Below are 6706 nucleotides of genomic sequence, written 5' to 3' on the forward strand. Positions count from 1 at the left end.
AGGGTTAACCTTTCAACTATTGACACTATACATGAACAAGAATTAATGTTAAATAACCAACTTGAATTAATAGAAAAAATCATATCCGAAATAAAAACGTATGGAATGAATGATGATGATGATGATGAATTAACACAAGATGACTAACGATCATTGAGTCATAGGGTTACAAACCAATCGCTCTTTGACCATTCCAATGTCAGCTGAACACCATATTGTTGCTTCTCCAGCCGGGATTCTGCCTTAGAAGCTTTCAGGCATAATCCCACGAGTACTTACTTAATCAAACTTATAGAAATATAAAATAGATATTAATAGTACTACCATCATTAAGTTGAAATTTGTATCCATATAAGGGGACGGCATTGTCTACTTCTGATCATATTACTATTTTCTACCTTGTTTCTATTTATCAATGATAACTGATCGTTTTCAAGCATAATAATATAGTAGTCACTGTTTATACTTCTTTTGTTTTGTATAGTCGGAGTTGCTACTATCCCAAAGATTTCTCTTTCACAGAAACATATTAAGGATAAGAGAGCTGTGTCCCCATATGATGGGTACTGGTCTAATTTTCCTGGTGTGGATGAATCTGTTCCATTATTATGATTATAATTATTATTGGTTTTGCCGTTTAAGCCTTTAGAACGAATAAACATATCAATATCATTTATTTGATGAGGGGGTATATTGAAAGCCCCAAATTCTTTCACCACGTCATATATGGTATAAGGTTTGATAGATATGAGTCGACTGTATTGCTGTTTGACTATTCCATCATCATAATTTGTCTTATAACTCTTTCTTTTCCTTCCCAAAGCATTATAAACAGCCCAGTTATCTATCAGTATGGCTCTCATATCTGAATATTTAGGGTATTTATTGACAATATATTTATATGACTTACTAACACCATATTTATTTTTAGATAAAACACAGTCATAATACGTTAAAATATGTGTAAAATATTGACACATGTTCAATAAAGTTAAAACATTTTGAATATATGATCGTTTTCCTGCTGTCCATAAAATAAGAATATTGTGTTTGTTGGTGGCTTTCATATAATCTAACATCTCATATAAAAATGGCCGTGTATATACTGAGGGAAAACTATCTGACAAATTCAGTTGTAAATGTTGTTGTTCATCATATATGGCTAATGTATTATCGAAATCAAAAACAAGAAGAGCTGGTGCTCTTTTTTCCTCGTTAAGATATCGTACATATTTATAAAAAAACATATCTTGAGTAAAATCTTCAGTATCTAACATTTGTTTACTGTTAAAATAATTATTAATATTATCATCATTATTATTATTATTACTATTGTCATCATTGTTTATTGGTGACAATATATCAGTAGTAATTGTAGATGTTGCAGTGGATGTAGTTGTTGTTGTTGTTGTTGTTATTGTTGACGTAGTGTCACTAGTTGTAATAATTACATTAGTATCACTAGTTATATCAGAAGGAAAATATGATAAAAGTGGCTTTGTAGTCATATTCCACGACATTGTTTTCTTATTTTTTAAAAATTAATTAAATTGTTATTAAATTGTTTTTTATTGGTCTTTGAAGGTAACAATTGGTAACATGGGATGCCCGAATAATGTGGAAGGAACATGTTTTATTACTTCTTCAATGAAATGTTTGTTAGAGTGTCGCATTTTCTCAGTGGGAAGTATATTTTTATCAAGTAAACATTTTAAATGAATCATGGCATGAACAATAATAACACAGACGTTAAGAGCTGACATTCCCATTCCATTTAGACTAGTGTTGAACATTTCTCCATTAGACATATTTACAAATGTATTATATAAAATACGATGGGAACCTAACACCTTATATCGTTTATCAGCTCCAGGCATAACCAAACTATAAGCATCTAGGCCACTTACAAGAGACCGATCATTATCCTTGTTTATATAATTTTTATCATCATCTGTTTTTGTTTTATATATGTTTATTAATTCATTTATTGAATAAAAAATATACACATTATTAGTAGTATTGTCCAAATAAAGATTAATATACTCACAATCTTGAGGATAGAGGAGTTTACCATTTTGATCTCTATCACCTTCTAACGCCAAATTCAAAATTTCCTTATTTACTTCTAATACATTTTCCTTATAGTCGATAAAATGATAATTTAGTGGGGGTGATCTTAAATTTTTTTGAATTTCAAACCAACCCTCAAACAAATATTGATCAGCAGCTCCAAACAAATTTTCAATTGTTCTAGACATAAGTTGCTGAGCCACATGTCCCATAAATCTAATCCAGTTATGATAAACTTTATTTATAATAAATTGAGCACTTTCATGTGTATAAATTAAAGCTGTTATTGGTTCAGCTTTAATGATGTTACTCTTACCTAAACACTCCTCAATATACTGTAAACGTTTTTCAACTCTAGCTATTCGCGTTCTTTCCTCTAAATCATAATCATCAATATAAACATCCCTATTAAAGTGATTTTTCTCGTTTTTAATGTGACCATCTCGGTTTACACGATATGCGTCACTAGAGGGTAAGAGTCCACCTGCTGTTTTGACAAATGGTATGCGGTATCGACGTTGTTGTTGTTGTTGTTGTTGTTGTTGAGATTTTCTTCGATTTTGTTCACTTTTTCTTTCACTAGTTGTTCTTGGTGTTGGTGTTGGTTTAGATTCTGTTGCTGTTGTTGTAGCTGTTTTGTTTTTTCTAATTTTATTATTAGATTCTTCATTTTCACTGGGACTGTAAATTCCTCCTTTTGATGGGAAATATGCCATTGAGACAAAATTTTCAATTTTTTCTTTTTCCTCTTTCTCTTTTTTTAAAGAGGTTATTATTATTATTATTATTATTATTATTATTATTATTATTATTATTATTATTATTATTCATTTTTAACTATAAAGAAAACCTTAAGAGTGAAAATAATATCTAGGAATAAATTAAAATTCAAAAGGAGTCATATCATGTGATTATATTATTTTTAAAATTATTTCAGAACTACAACAGAAAGGTGTTCACCTGCTGAAACCTCATGCGTGTACTGAGGTAAGTACAATTCAACCCTTCCTCTTTCTCCTAGCATCAGGTCAGCACAGGTGGTGGTGTAAGAGCAGTATGATTGAAGTTGGTCTTTGGAGCGCCGCTACTCTGTGATAACTCAAGGAGGTGACAGTCTTTACTGAGCCTCCATTCTCCACCTCGAGAGTGCTGGTCTTTGCCTCGAGAGTGCTGGTCTTTGCCTCGGGAGTGCTGGTCTTTACTGCGCCTCCATTCTCCGCCTCGGGAGTGCTGGTCTTTGCCTCGGGAGTGCTGGTCTTTACTGCGCCTCCATTCTCCGCCTCGGGAGTGCTGGTCTTTACTGCGCCTCCATTCTCCGCCTCGGGAGTGCTGGTCTTTGCTGCGTCTGCTGCGCTGTCGCTCTATGCCTCGGGAGTGTTGGTCTTTACTGCGCCTGCTGCGCTGTCGCTCTGTGCCTCGGGAGTGTTGGTCTTTGCTGCGCCTGCTGCGCTGTCGCTCTGTGCTTCGGGAGTGTTGTCGCTCTGTGCCTCGGGAGTGTTGGTCTTTGCTGCGCCTGCTGCGCTGTCGCTCTGTGCCTCGGGAGTGTTGCTTTGTGCCTCGGGAGTGTTGGTCTTTGCTGCGCTGTCGCTCTGTGCCTCGAGAGTGTTGGTCTTTGCTACGCCGATGTTCTGTGCCTCGGGAGTGCTGGTCTTTGCTGCGCCTACTGCACCTGCACCGGCGCTCTGTGCCTCGGGAGTGTTGGTCCTTGCTGTCCCCCTCGAATTGTAATCTCATATCAAATCGTACCACATTTACCTTATAAGATGACAAAAAAAATAACAAATCACAATCTTATGAAAATTTGTAATGAGGAGTCTCAGATGATGATATAGATTTTTTTTTTTTTTTTTTTTTTTTTTTTTTTTTTTTTTTACCTCATCCATGACTAGAGGTTCCTGTTCCCCCATTTGTAGAAAAGTTTCTATTCCAGCACTGAAACTCTGAGTGTCCATAAAGATTAATGATATCTGTTGAAATGAAAAACTATATGTTTTAATAATACTTTTTACACTTTTACATAGTATATATATACGAACTCCAAGCGAGGTCTCTTCCCTTCACAGTGGAGAACTAATATAAGGAATATAAGGTTGAGGGTTGTCTTATATATCATACATGGCCATGTAGCCAATAATTTCAATTTTATAATTTTCTTCTATCTGACTTTGGGGAGGTTCAAGTTATTGTGGATGAGGAAAAAGAGAGAGAATGAGAGATAGAGAGAGAGATAGAGAGAAAGAGAGAGAGAGAGAGAGAGAGAGAGAGAGAGAGAGAGAGAGAGAGAGAGAGAGAGAGAGAGAGAGAGAGAGAGAGAGAGAGAGAGAGAGAGAGAGAGAGAGAGAGAGAGAGAGAGAGAGAGAGAGAGAGAGAGAGAGAGAGAGAGAGAGAGAGAGAGAGAGAGAGAGAGAGAGAGAGAGAGAGAGAGAGAGAGAGAGAGAGAGAGAGAGAGAGAGAGAGAGAGAGAGAGAGAGAGAGAGAGAGAGAGAGAGAGAGAGAGAGAGAGAGAGAGAGAGAGAGAGAGAGAGAGAGAGAGAGAGAGAGAGAGAGAGAGAGAGAGAGAGAGAGAGAGAGAGAGAGAGAGAGAGAGAGAGAGAGAGAGAGAGAGAGAGAGAGAGAGAGAGAGAGAGAGAGAGAGAGAGAGAGAGAGAGAGAGAGAGAGAGAGAGAGAGAGAGAGAGAGAGAGAGAGAGAGAGAGAGAGAGAGAGAGAGAGAGAGAGAGAGAGAGAGAGAGAGAGAGAGAGAGAGAGAGAGAGAGAGAGAGAGAGAGAGAGAGAGAGAGAGAGAGAGAGAGAGAGAGAGAGAGAGAGGAGAGAGAGAGAGAGAGAGAGAGAGAGAGAGAGAGAGAGAGAGAGAGAGAGAGAGAGAGAGAGAGAGAGAGAGAGAGAGAGAGAGAGAGAGAGAGAGAGAGAGAGAGAGAGAGAGAGAGAGAGAGAGAGAGAGGAGAGAGAGAGAGAGAGAGAGAGAGAGAGAGAGAGAGAGAGAGAGGAGAGAGAGAGAGAGAGAGAGAGAGAGAGAGAGAGAGAGAGAGAGAGAGAGAGAGAGAGAGAGAGAGAGAGAGAGAGAGAGAGAGAGAGAGAGAGAGAGAGAGAGAGAGAGAGAGAGAGAGAGAGAGAGAGAGAGAGAGAGAGAGAGAGAGAGAGAGAGAGAGAGAGAGAGAGAGAGAGAGAGAGAGAGAGAGAGAGAGAGAGAGAGAGAGAGAGAGAGAGAGAGAGAGAGAGAGGCTTTATACACCTGCAGGGACAATGATATCTAAACCAGCAACGTATCACCTTCTTCTGCTGGAAATTCTTCACATATTTTTATCCATCCACCAGCCATCGTCACAAATGGTGCCACGATTTCACTGGCATATTTGCTCATAAATGTTACTATTTTTTCGCTCAAGTCCTCCATATTTTTGTCTTTGCAATACAATGCCATCTGTCCACCAAAAGCATATAGTGCAATTATCCTGCCCCAAGTAATAGCCATCTTTTCACCTTCAAATAGTTCATTGAAAACTTCAACAAATGTCACATATCCAGTGTCATGAGTAATGTCCAATTTTTTAAATATTCCCTTAAATTGTTTTTCGTGACTGTGCACCATCGTCTTGATACATCTGAGGAGTGTTTCTTCAACTTTATCATTAGTTGTCGCCTTTGTCTTCTCCATCAGTGAAAACACAATATACTTGGCTAAACTCTCCGCCTTATTCTCCACGCTCTCTCCTTTCAGTGAAACTTCGGCAATATTAGCTTCATTCTGGTTACATCTTTCTACATTAGGCTCCTGTGTGTGCTTACCTCTAATCATGGACAATGATAGTGGTCGTCACCCTCCACCAAAATCATATACAATAAGTTAGGATATAGCTTCTAACTATATATATATATAATACATTTACCCCCCCCCCCAAAAAAAAAGAGTGTCAAAATTGTTTTCCATAAATTACAACATAAATAAATAATGATTACCCGAAAAATAGTGTACCTGTCTATAAATAAAAAAATAATAATGATATATATTTGTTTCATAGCTATATAAAGGAGTAGTATGGGAAAGGAGATTAACACAAGTTCCTGCCTACCCCTGAGTCTCCTTAGTCTTTCCAAATAAGTAATTAAAAATGGTAAATTAACGAAAATAACACTTTAGTGTTAACGGAACAGAGTACAATTCTCAGTAGAAAGTTAGTGAAAATGTAATAAATGATAATAATGATGAATATTTTATTATTATCTTACTTTATTCATTAACTTCTTTTTTTTTGTTACTGATAATATATTTGTATATTTTGATTGTCATATGATTGTGGTGTTTCAAAATATAATGAATATTTAGAGAATAATTATAAGAAAAAAAGGAGTATGCATATCAACAGAACTATATAATAACATTATATAATGTTTCCTCATCAGTGTACTGTTTGTTACTTACTATACTATAATCATTTAATATGATCTAATTAATACATATCAACAGCTATTATCAAATATTGTATTTTCTCCTTAAATGGATATAAAAAAAGAACAGAGTTCACAGACTCTAGCTCCAGTCCCCCATTTTGGTTCATACAAAAAATCATGTAGAAAATCCTGATTTCATGTAGAAATCATGATTTCTAAATCTTCAAAAACCTAATTTCTAGCATCTA

This window comes from Procambarus clarkii, chromosome 78, assembly GCF_040958095.1.
Source record: "Procambarus clarkii isolate CNS0578487 chromosome 78, FALCON_Pclarkii_2.0, whole genome shotgun sequence".
Lineage (NCBI taxonomy): Eukaryota > Metazoa > Arthropoda > Malacostraca > Decapoda > Cambaridae > Procambarus > Procambarus clarkii.